Here is a 12,185-nt window from a genome sequence, read left to right on the forward strand (position 1 = left end):
GTTGGTTGAGTGTTGTTGTTAGCTGTTAGCAAAGAGTGATTTAATTGGCTATTTATAATGCTCAGCTCAACAATGGGCAGGATGGTAGATTCACTATTGTAAGCAATCCGCAAGCAAGGGGCGCAAGTAAGATGTGGCGATGTCTGGTTCACAAAGTCTATAATATCTTGAGGAATTTGCACTTTGTCCCATGTCTTGCCATTATATTGACTACTTGGGACTAACATATTTTGCTCCAATGTGTTGAGCCTGTTAAAAACCTAACTCAAAATGCCTGTATTACATTTCACTTCATTGTGGATATTATAATATAACCTTACATGTGATTCTAAAACTAGGTTCAAGGCCGAAATTGGAGTCACCCATAATGTATCCACTGTGGCGTCACCTGTTCCGTTTTGCCCAACTGGATGAATTGAGCAGAGTTTTTAACAATTAATTGGACGTAGCATTGGTGTTATCTATGACACGTTGATTGACTGATAGGGGTGCCATGTTAGCCTGACCCTCCAGAATTTCCCAGAGTAATAAAAGGAATCCACTTTATCAATCAGTCAGTGAGTCGGAAAAGTTTATTTCGGATTCAAAATCCATAAAACACATAAATCCAGAGAATGCATACAACTGATAATGCATGCATACTTCCCTTAAGAAGAGCCACAAAAAACACATTATACATCTGCAAAAACATTCACATAATAAAATACAAAATAAAGTAAAATATAAACTGCCATTACCGCAACAATATAAAATCTAAAATGTGAGTACCCTTCCCAATGAAGCTGGATGGGGGAGTCAACAACACTCCTCGTCCTGTAACCTCAATAACCCTTTTCTAAAATACATCGCCCTTTTCAAAAAGGTAAGTAAAGCCCATGCAACCAAAAGAGAGTCTGCACTTAAAAGAAATTAAATATCCTCTCTGTAATGGCGAATCTTAGTTTCCCTAAGGACTGGAATTATTGTCGCTCTCCGTATACCTTTGTACCCCGGGCAAAATAGTATCAAAAGCACCACATTTTCAGTAATGTACCAACACACACTGTACAAACAGCGGTATCCAGATAACCTTTCCAGTTCACTGTGTTCCCCCGCAAACGGAGACAATCGAACCTTGCCCGAGTGATTAGCCAACAATCTTTTTTTTATAGGAACCCCAAATTAAGTAGGGTTGAATCTCCAAAGGCCGACTAATCATTGCGTGCAATGTAATAGTATTATTTTCGTACTCTAAAAATATTCTCTTCCTGGCAAACACTTCGCCCCCAAAACAGATTTAGAACCATTCACCTCTGTTTTAGTTAAAAGGGCAGCTGGAGGAAAAAGAATACTTAAATTGGCCTCTCCTAGGGCTTTATCTATATAATCAAGCCATGTAATTCTTTGCCACCCTGGACCTCCCCAGTACAGATCTAACAATAAAATGGCAGAGGGAGGCATGTACATTCGCCCACATCGGACCCAGAAGAGTATTGGGGCCAACACCCACTGATCCTCCCAAAATTCCACACCCATTTCTTTGTGGATAGAAATACTTGCTAAAGAATTAGTGAGTCCCGATAGTCTCCTGAGAAATTGGTTATCCTTGACTTGTAGCTCATCCGCCTTCTGGAAACCCCACAAAGGTGCCCCATATAATGTAACTGCCTTTGCTTGTGCTACATATATCTTGGCTACCACATCAAGCGGTTGACCCTCACAGCGGGACATAAAATGCCCCCCATTTGTTGGCTCAGTTTGGCAGATTGCTTGATTAGATGCAACTTCCCAGTGAGAGCTTCTGAGAATCTGATCCCTAGGTAATCGAAACCTTCACACTGGGGATGACTTCTTCATCACATATCATGGGTCGCATTAATGCCGGCTGTTTTCTACCCACACAGGCCATTACAGCCAATTTTTTTGAGTTGATCTTTTACCCCAAATTGCTCATAAAGGCTGCATATGCGTTTTTCAGGATCTGCAATGCTCTCGGGGTCCTGGCTAACCGTACGGAATGATCCGCATATGCTAGCACAGGAAACGCCTAACCCCCCAGTAACAAAAGTCTGCCAAAATATTTTGCAAATACTTCAAGAGGATGTTAATATAGAGGAAAAACATATTGCGGCCAGGACACAGCCCTGCCTCACCCCGCACCCAACCTTAAAGTAAGCTGTGCAATGCCCCCCAGAGCACTGCGCACACATGCCTCATTGTCACTTTTAATTTCCATCAAAATCCTCAATATGTTCCCTGGACAGCCCATGGACCTAAGCACTTTCCAAAGCTTTGGCCTGTCTACCTTGTCAAACGCTGTACTCAGGTCCATAAACGCTGAATGCACCACCTCTCCCCTACAAAAGACTGAGTTGGCCACAGGGAGTTACAAATTGAGACTCTGCTCCAGAGTTCCTACTCCTGGGCGGAAACCAAACTGGATGTCGGATAAAACCAACTGCTCCGTCTACCAGGATTCGATATGCCCTAGTAGTACTCTCCCAAAGATCTTAAAAGAAGTGTCTAATAGTGATATTGGCCTATAGGCACTTGGGCTTGTATGATCCCCCTTCTTGAATATAGGAAATATAATTGCCATTTTCGAAGATGGAGGATATCTACCAGGGGGTCCTGAAAGAGGTCTGATGGTATCACATCAGGGCCCGGCGCAGGATTATGGGTTTGCTGACTTATAGCCTTTGTCACCTTATCCAGCCCAAACTTTAGGCAGGAGGAAATTGGGTCTAAACAACCCCTCATATTCTCTCCCCTAAACAGATTCCCAAAATGCTCAAACCAGGCTGTTTACACCACATGAGTACCACTATGCTCATTAATCAAACAACCCCCAGATCCCCCTTCACAAACTCCCAGAAGGCCTTCTGGTCATTCATTTTCGCTGCATCCAGGAAGCCCTCCCAAGATGCCCCTTCTTTTGCCAATTTCGTTCTCTTTAACTCTGCTTGATAATGTGCCCTGGCCTGCGCGATCACTCTTCTACTAGAGGTTGAGGCCTTTAATATCTGCAATAGTTCTCTCTTTGCGCTTCTACATGCCTCATCAAACCAACCCTTGCGTGACACTAGGCCCTTACCTTTATTTACTAACATGAATTTTTTCAAAAAGGCTCCAACCAATTCAACAAATTGATCTACAATTTGCCCCGACGATGAACTGCCCGCCAATATACAATGTAATAGAGCTGCATTCATTGAGATGGTTTCTAGATGCAAGTTCTTCTCCTTTATTGTCCCCCATTTAATTCTTCTTGAACCGGGAACCACCACCTTGGTTGGACAGGGTACAGAATCCATTTGGGCCCCCAACATCCCCTTTAAACAAAGACGAATGGGATGGTGGTCACTATTCACATCCGGGATCACCTGAAAACTTAAGGCCCGATCCCAAAAATTCACAGAAATACAGAAATAGTCAATTATCGAGGAGCCCAAATGAATATTAAAAGTCACAATGCCAGGAATATCTGGGGCCAAGCGACCATTAACAGTCAGTCAACCAAGAACACAATTGGAGTCCCTTAAGTCCCTTATTACAGACTCCTGCATCCCTCAATATTGGGGTAGGAATATTCACAGACAAATCCGCCAGAGGGTCTAGTAGACCCCTGGTCATACCCTGTCCCATTTTAAGATTAAAATCGTTGCCCCATATATGCAATTAATTACTACTCCTTACTGAAGACAACAAATCCTCAATAAATCTCTTAACACTGCCTAGTCTGTCCACCTCTGCTTTATGAGGGCTATTATAGAAGTTAATAATACAAATCGATTCACCCCTCGAGGAAGAGAGACGTACCACTGGGAGGAAATCCATAGATGTTTCAACCATCTTAACTCTGCAATCGAGTGAGGTCTTTATCAAAATACACAGGCCCCCATAGCATCTTCCCCTCAGTTGTTTCTTAGCTGGGATCCCAAATGAAACAAAACCATCTAGTTTCGTGGTCTCCATTGCCCAAGTTTCCTGAAGCAGAACAACTTCATTTGCTTGAAGCAACTCAGCAATGTCGCTCCTTTCTATCTTCCCCATAGACCCTGCTATATTCCAAGAAAGCACTCACTAAGGGTGTACTAGCTGGTTGTTTACTAGCTGAGAAAGGAGCTGTGGATGGGGCTTGCACACCCGACCCTACCTCCGGAGAAACCCAGCTCAGAGGGGCACCTCACTGTCAATCAAGATCCTCACACGAGGTGAGAACCTCAAATCGATTAGCCAACTCTGGAACTCCAATAGGAGCACTTTCTCTTATGTGTTTGGACCCTCTATTCATGGTGATCGAACTCCAACCTCCCTCCTTGGTACGTGTAAATGATGGATACCAAGATGTTTGCCCCCTCCCCTCACAGCGCCCACCAGCTCCAGCAACCCTTCTACCCTGCATGACTCCTGCAGCTACCTGGTCAACCACCCTCTCATAAAAATAATCCAGTGAGAGAAGTCTACTACCATTTGGTTTAAGGCCACGTGCAAGATTACAGCTAAGAAGATGGTCAGCCACCATTGCGTCCGACAAGGTCACCACTACACAGTCACCATCCACATTCTTAGGCTTAGTGCCAACCCAACCGACTCTTCTAGCCATACGAATAATGGTGGGGCCTACTTTAGGTCCCATCAGATTTGTATTAATCCAATGCGTTGCTTTGTTAATAAGGGAAATGGTTGACTCGAAGCTGCCCTAGGTAAGGCTAGGCAGACCTCTGATAACCCCCACAAAAAGTACTGCTTCTGGGGGCAAATTTAGAATAGTTTGTTCCCCCACCCCCTGTGGGAGAACATTTCCCTGTACTACTGGCCCCACCATATGCTCAGACTCGCTTCCCCACCCTGGGTTGCAATTAGCCCCATTCCCTAACACTTTTGGGACTGGTCCTTCCTCACCAACAACCGGCAACACCCAGCTACCCCCTCCCTTAGCCAAATCAGAGCTTGAAAAATGTCCTCCCTTCAATAGAGCACAGGGAGCACTAGGCACAACATCCCCAACCTCTACCACCTGAGCTTAAGGCAGATCCGACACCTTCGACTATAGAGCTCTTATGGAATCATCCATTATTGCTAAAGTACTCAAGACCCCCACCTTTAGTGCCTGTAAGGATTGCAAAACCAGCTGGAGAGGCTTCGGTGTTGAGTCTAGCGGGGATTCCAGCCAAATCTTATCATCTTCAGCTGCCTGGTAAGAATCTAGATCCAAACTGGTGGTGCCCACAGTCGTTAGACTGCGTGAATGTATGTCACCCAATGTATTCACTACCAAATCTGATACTAGGGCGAACCCCGACCTCCCCTCGGGAGGCTTCTCACAGGCTATTGGGACTGCCAAAAAGCCTTCCCATTAACCTCTTCCCTGTTATTTCTGCTACTCCCGCCACTAATTGGGCTAAAGTGCCCCTCTAGGAGCATTACAGAATCACTGTCCTCCTGTGGGTTTCAGATGGCCTTCGAAGGAGCTTATAAATAAGTACTTTCATCTTGATGTTGATGTTCTTGAGGTCATCTGTGACAGTGACAGACATAGGCCTGTTCTTGTTGTTGTCATACGTAGAGCCTACCTTCTCTTACTCCTACCCCTCAGGTAGGTCTACCATCTAAGGCAGCACCCCACAGGCTTATCCTCCCCTTGAGCCTCCGCCAGACTGACTTCCTCCTTGTCTGAAGTAGGACCATCATCCTACTGGGTGAAGACAACATCCTCCTCTTTGCCACCACGCCAAAAGAAGTCACCCCTAATTCCTTTTGCCATCCTAGGAACATGTACTATTATTACTCCAGTGACTATTTTGGGGGTGGTGGGGGATCCGAATAAGCCACTTGCTTCCTTGCCTCTTTAGGGACATCCACATGAAGCTTTGCCTCCCCTCCCCTGCAATGAAGTGGCATCCACATGAGGCCTTGCCTGACCTGTCTCTTTTACTGCAGGTGCCTCCTTTGATGGACTTGCCACCTTTCTCAATCCTAAGGCCTTCACCAATGCCTCAGCCTGCCCATTGGTGATGCTGTGTTCTTGTGCTCAATAATCAAATGTGTGCAGCCTAAGAAAACCAGAACACAACCCCAAATGAACCCTAAAAAGAGAGCAAACAAGATGACAAACAATCCTACTCCTTAAATCTGCAACTAAAACTAGAAATCAATAATAATACAATGAGAGGTGAAAGAGTCAACCTTTGCGTTAGCAATCCAGATCCAGTCCTGCATCAGAGGTCGGTGGACATTGAGACGGACCCAGTTCCTACCCACCCCCATGGTGCCAGCATGGTATTATGCAATGCCCATTTCTCTCACACCATGCATCATGGACAAAATGCTCACCAGACTGTTTCTGTTTTTTTTTTTAGAGCCAGTGAACATGATATAAGCCAGCGACAGCAAAGCGATAACAGCCCTCTAGCGACACACACAGCCCTCAGGGGCCTGCACCCGAATATGAAAAATCAACCCCCCAATAGAGAGTGCTGCCAGCGTTTTTCCACTGAGAGATAAGATCCATTGGGGAGAGAGGGAAATGGCAAGCTGGCACATACTTTGTAAGGAATGTGTAAGAGTGTCGAAGAAGGAAGCTGACACAAAAGTGGCATGGTTTTGGTTATAAACCTTTACTTGTATAAGAAAAATCCCTCATCCCTATTTCTAAGAGGGGGTTCCCTGCCTCAAAAATAACACTAAAGCGTTTGTCAGAATGCCCTTAAATCAAATACCACCATCCTGTGTCATAACCTACTTCTATCTCCCACACTACAACTAAACGATAGGATATTCTAACCAAAAAGTTCCTTCTCCAGGATAATGTCTCCTTTCTCTTGATGCTTAGACAATGTTCAAAAGAATGTTCTCTTGCAACAAAAATATGCAGGGGGAATGACTCCCTTCCCCTGGATTACAGGTTTTACACAGTCTTTCCAAATCCACAGAGAATGGCTCCTTTCTCCTGGTGTAGCTTTGTACAGTTTCCAATAGACCCAGGGGGAATTACTTCCTTCCCCTGGTGTCTCTCCAACTTTCAGTTTGGTATGAGGAGAATTATTCCCTTCACCTGGTATTGCTTGGCACAATTCACAACAAGACCAGGAGGAATGACTCCCTTTCCATGGCATCTTTAGCTAAGCTCATAGTTCAAGACCAGGAGAAGGACTCCCTTCGCTTGATCTTGCTTGACATAGTTTCCAACAAGGCCAAGGGGAACTACTACCTTCTCCTGGCATCTTTAGATAATATTTGAAGAGCTTTGGCCCCTTCTCCAGCAGAATGACTCCCTTCTCGTGGCATCTCAAAAGTTCTTCCTCACCACCCTCAGCTTGATTCACACTTTGCAATTCTATATTGTTGTTAGCAAAGTTCAAAATCCTTTGCTGCTGATCACTGGGCTCATTGTCGCCACTGTGACAAGGAAGTTTTATTGGCTTGCTCAGTTCCCTTTTGTTGGGGTCCCAACCCTTACCTGGTGGACAGTGGATATATTACAGCCACTGAAATGAGGAAGCTCTCCTCGGATGTGTGTTTATGTTGGTTAGAGTTCCCGCCCCTTCTCTGGTGGTCAGTGGGCTTATGGTCACCACTACGATGAGGAAGTTCTCGTTGGATGCTTTGCTTTTCAGTATCAGAGACCCAAACCCTTCTTGCTTCCATCCCTGTGTCCCCTTTGGGTCTCACGCACCTCCCATTACCTTCAAAGGCACACCACTGGGACTTCCTGGGACTGGGGTTCTTCTCTTCACCACACAAGTCTCCTCTCTTCGGGTTTGCTCCGGTCTGCTGCTCGTCTCTTCATTCCTGCTTCGCTTTTAGGCCTGCATCAGTTGGACCCACAGAGAACTTCTTCCTTGCCTCGCTGGTTTCCTCCACTCTTCTCCGACTCTGCTTTGCCCACAGCTCTTTTGAAACTCCTGCAGATTTCCAGGCCTGTTGCCTCTCTCGGCTGGGTTTGACAGCTTGATCAGTCCAATGTCTACACTTATTCAGTGCTGCCAGGCCCATCCTGGTGATTTGTAAAAGTTCTTTCTTCTTTTTTATATCAATCTGCATGCCTCCTCGAAGTCACCTCATACCAGTTCAAACACAGTCAATGACATTCATTTCTCCTGTGCTCTTCTTTGTCCTAGCACCTTTGGTTTTAGCTCTATCCCCAATATTACAGAAGTACATAGGTTTACGTTCAACAAAATGGTTCTGAACAGTGGGTGGGTAAGGCTAGGTAATGTTGGGGAGTGACAACATTTAATGCGCTCCACCCCAGCTGATCGTCCTTGTCCCGAGAGAGGGAGTCCCTCCCCATTAGGTCCTCTGGCATCAAACTACCCCTAATGAGACTATTGGGTAGCGTTAGCACCTCCCTAGCCTCATGGAAACGGGCTCCCCCTTAGGAAGAAGTGATGACACCTTGTGAATCGTCACAGTGGCTGCAAGAAAAACCTTGCACCGCTCTCCAGCCCCAGCGGCAATCCACTGCAAGTTTCTTTCCCTAGACCAGCAGGGACTTAGCAAAGGGGTAGTGACCCCCAAACAGGCTGTACTTACCAGAGGGGAGCCTGGAACCAAGCCCCCTAACACGAAAATGGGCATTGAACACCTGGGGCTGCCACCATTATTCCTCGATGGGCACGTGTGAAGAAAAGAGGAAGGGCTTAAGCTGCCGTTTAAATGTTTTTCTGATTGTTTCATCTCCCAGTGGGGAAGACAGGCCTAGAATGGTTAGGGAAGTATACCAATGGGAGGAGGAAGGTAAGTATAATAAGAGGAACAGGAAGCAGGAAAGTATGGCTTGTTCAGGTGATGTCAGATGAGCAGTTGGTCGACCAGGAGACCAGGAGGAGGGAGAATAGAGCAGCTGAGTGTGGAGGTGATTTCTGGAGAATGTAAGGTATTGGTTAGTTAGTGCAAGTGGTACACAAATGTGAGTGTGTGTGACAGTGTGCCGGGTGTGGCAAGGGGAGATAGTGTAAAAATTGGAAGGGTGTGAGACTGTGGGAAAGTAATGTGTCTGAATAGAAGGTAGTTGGAGTTGCAGTACTAGTGTGGAGCAGGGAGAAGTAGTGTGGAAGAGGGAGTAACAGGGCTTTGGAGAAAATAGTAACCTCAAAGGGCAGATGTGAGATGCAGACAGAGAGACGAACCTCAGGGGAACAGAAGACATAGAAAAGCAGAGCGTGGAGTTAATAGAAGTAGATTAGGAGGGAGTAGTACAGGGAGAAGAACGCAACGACGTGACAAAGCAAAGACCAAATTGGGCAAAGTGTCTGGAAGGCCCAATCCCATTTTGTTTTAGAAGGCTACTCTGTGGATCAAGAAGGATTGTTAGCAAAACTCTGAGGGAGTTTAGACAGCGAAGGAAACCTCCCTTTAGATCACCATCATAGTTACGTTAACACACTGAGGGAGAAACAATCAATATTTATTAACCGTGGACAGAGAGAGAGAGAGATACGACAACAGGGCCCTGTGAAAACTTCATAAAATCCCTTGAACTGTCCCTGCTGCTTGGATAATTCTTGTGCAATCTGTGACACGTGGTTTCTGAAGTGGGATCCTATATACCACGATACATAGTTTGCCCAACGCAGAGGGAAATAGGACAAGACATTGGACACAGGATATTCCTGAGTAACTGTCAGTACTGAGCCTTGGGCTAGAAAAGTCTCGGCGATAGGAGTAGAATAGGAATCCTCAAGTCTTGATCCAGTACCAGAGGAATCCTAAGGCCATTCAGAGTTAGCTGATTGAGTAGTCATTCAAGACAAGCTTGTATAAAATATTACCGTGGTCAAAGAGCTCAGAAAGAGCATATTGGACCAAATAAAAGAGGTCAGAGAGAAGACCTGTCATTTAAGGCAAGTGGATTGGCAAATTCACAGAAAGTAGCCCTGTATTCCACTAGTGGAGAAGGCCCTCTACTTTGGACGAGGTCAAAGAGATAGTGCTTAACAATAATATCTTGGACGGTACAAATTAACTGATACTATGATACACAAACCAAAGATTATAAGGAAAGCAGATAAGCCTTAAGGCCAGAACGGAAGAGAGAATAAAAGGAAAGTGAGCGGAGGGAAAGAGGGAGTACATTCCAGTGGAGTGGGGCCAAGAAGGAGAAGGATCAAAACCAAGATTGGGCACAAGAAGGGTGGCGAACAGACAGAGCCAGGAAGAAAGATAGGGGGGCGTGCAAGATTATAGAGAGACTTAAAGACAAGACTTTGGAAATTGAACTTGAGTCAAGAGTGAAAATATAGCCAATGAAGTGAAGTCAGAGTTGGGGAGATAAAATCTTGAGGGGAAAGTGAGAAAAGAAGGAATACCGAAGAGTTATAGATAGATTTCAGGGGCATAAATGAGAAATAGCAAGATCAAGAAGGAGAGAAGCAAGAGAAAAGACAAGAGTAAATAAGGGAGGAGATTAACAACTTACTGCATGGAAAGTGAAAAAAGTCAGCATATATTAAACAGATGAACCCTACAAGAGAGATATAAAGAGATGGATGTGAGTTGAGAAGGAGAGGGAGTAATAAAAGTAGACGCCTACATTCTGGGCAGAGGGAAAAAGTGCAATAGGCATGAAGGCGAACCAAATAATGAAGGGCTGGGGGAGGTGAGAGTTGCATAACTTCGACCATTATTTAATTTCGTTTTACTTTCTTTTGTTAATTGGAAGAGTGGTGTACTCCACTGGTGAAGCAGTGGCGCAAAAGGCAAAACAAGCCAGAGTTCCTCCACTGCCTCGGAGTGTTGAGAAAGGTGGGCCTGGTTCTTTACACAGGAATGAGGAATGAAATGCTCCCTCACAGAAATCCTAGAGTGGACAGGGTTTTGCTTGTTTTTTCTCCTTTTCTCCCACAGTACAGAGATGGTCATATGTAGAGGCCAGGCAGAATATCCATTGAGAGGGGTAGCTGAGGCCCAAAGCAAACATGCAGGTAGCAAGCCCAGGTCCCTGGATGGCCCTCAAGGAGGTTGACATGGTCACCAGAAGTGGCTGTGCCATGCAAGGGAACCACTCCCCCCTCAGAGTCTTTCAGTAAAGGAACTACACTGGGCCTCATTACGAGTGTGCCGGTCCGGTAACAACGGTGCCGGTAGGCTACCGGCACCATTGTTACCGGAACAGCATACTCCGAGTCCTGCGAGTGGGTGCCTTTCCGCCCGCCACATCTGACCTGGCGGAACGGCACCCGCTCGCAGACCTTGACGGATGCACCGGTGCCGTTATTAACGGTGCTGGTGCATCTGTCCTCCCCATTCCCATTGAGTCCAATGGGACTCGAATGGGAATGGGGAGTAATATTTTCCAGCGCTTGCCAATAGGGAATTACCGGGACCGCTGATGCAGTAATGGCCTGGTAGGCCCCCATTGCAGGGTGCCGGAAAAAAAATGACTCTGGCTGTAGCCGTGCCGGTATTTACCGTCTGGGCTACTGCGGGACTCATAATGAGGCCCATTGACTTTTATTGTGCAATCCCAGTACCAGTCCATTTTTCAAGGTCACCATTAGATTGACAGATGTCCTGAGTGCAAGATAACCAATGTCACGTTCCCCACTTACCTGGGGACAGTTTAAATATGGCAATGAAGGGAATGGGCCGTTTAGGTACGTACTTATTTTTTTTAATACAGCCTTTGAAATACAGCCTACTTTCATACTTTCCCACTGGCCACTGTTTTCTTACAGTAAGTAAAAACGTGCATTTTTGTCACTTAAAAGACAGTAAAACTCACTGAGAACTTTTCATTTATTGTATTCTCCCATATTTAATTAAATAATGCATGTGAGTGTGTGGGTGTGTGTCGGGGAGGGTGTGCGTGCATGTGTATGGGCGTGTGTGTGTGTGCGCGTGGTGTGTGTTTTTCACTTACTTGTAGTATAACCTTGCATGCATAAAACTTAACACCCTGGCATCCAGACCTGGCTCTCTGATACAAAACTCAATGGCTTCATAGCACAGCTGGATGTCTGCCCCATGTCTCTTGGGTTTGACATCTACAGACACCTCTCCTTTTAACCACACATAGCAAGGAAGACACAAAGGGCTTGATGCCAACTTTCTCTCCTGTGGAAAATCCAGCCATTCATCCCAGAAAACAATTTCAGATCAGCCATGGTTCTCTCCCAGCCTGGGTGGTGGCAATGGCGTTTTGGGAGGCCTTCCGGCAACTACCCTGGCACCCCTGAGATGTGTCCTGCATGCAGCACCAC

At 45.8% G+C, this 12,185-nt stretch overlaps 1 protein-coding gene across 1 annotated transcript in view; it reads right to left on the minus strand.

The window, feature by feature from the left end:
- Nucleotides 1-12,185, minus strand: part of LOC138504828 (maestro heat-like repeat-containing protein family member 1) — a 165,711-nt gene that overhangs the window by 84,726 nt on the left and 68,800 nt on the right. The gene's annotated exons all lie outside the window — the stretch shown is intronic.

The sequence above is a fragment of the Ambystoma mexicanum genome, chromosome 11 (genome assembly GCF_040938575.1).
Source record: "Ambystoma mexicanum isolate Mex_15411 chromosome 11, UKY_AmexF1_1, whole genome shotgun sequence".
NCBI classification, from domain to species: Eukaryota; Metazoa; Chordata; class Amphibia; order Caudata; family Ambystomatidae; genus Ambystoma; species Ambystoma mexicanum.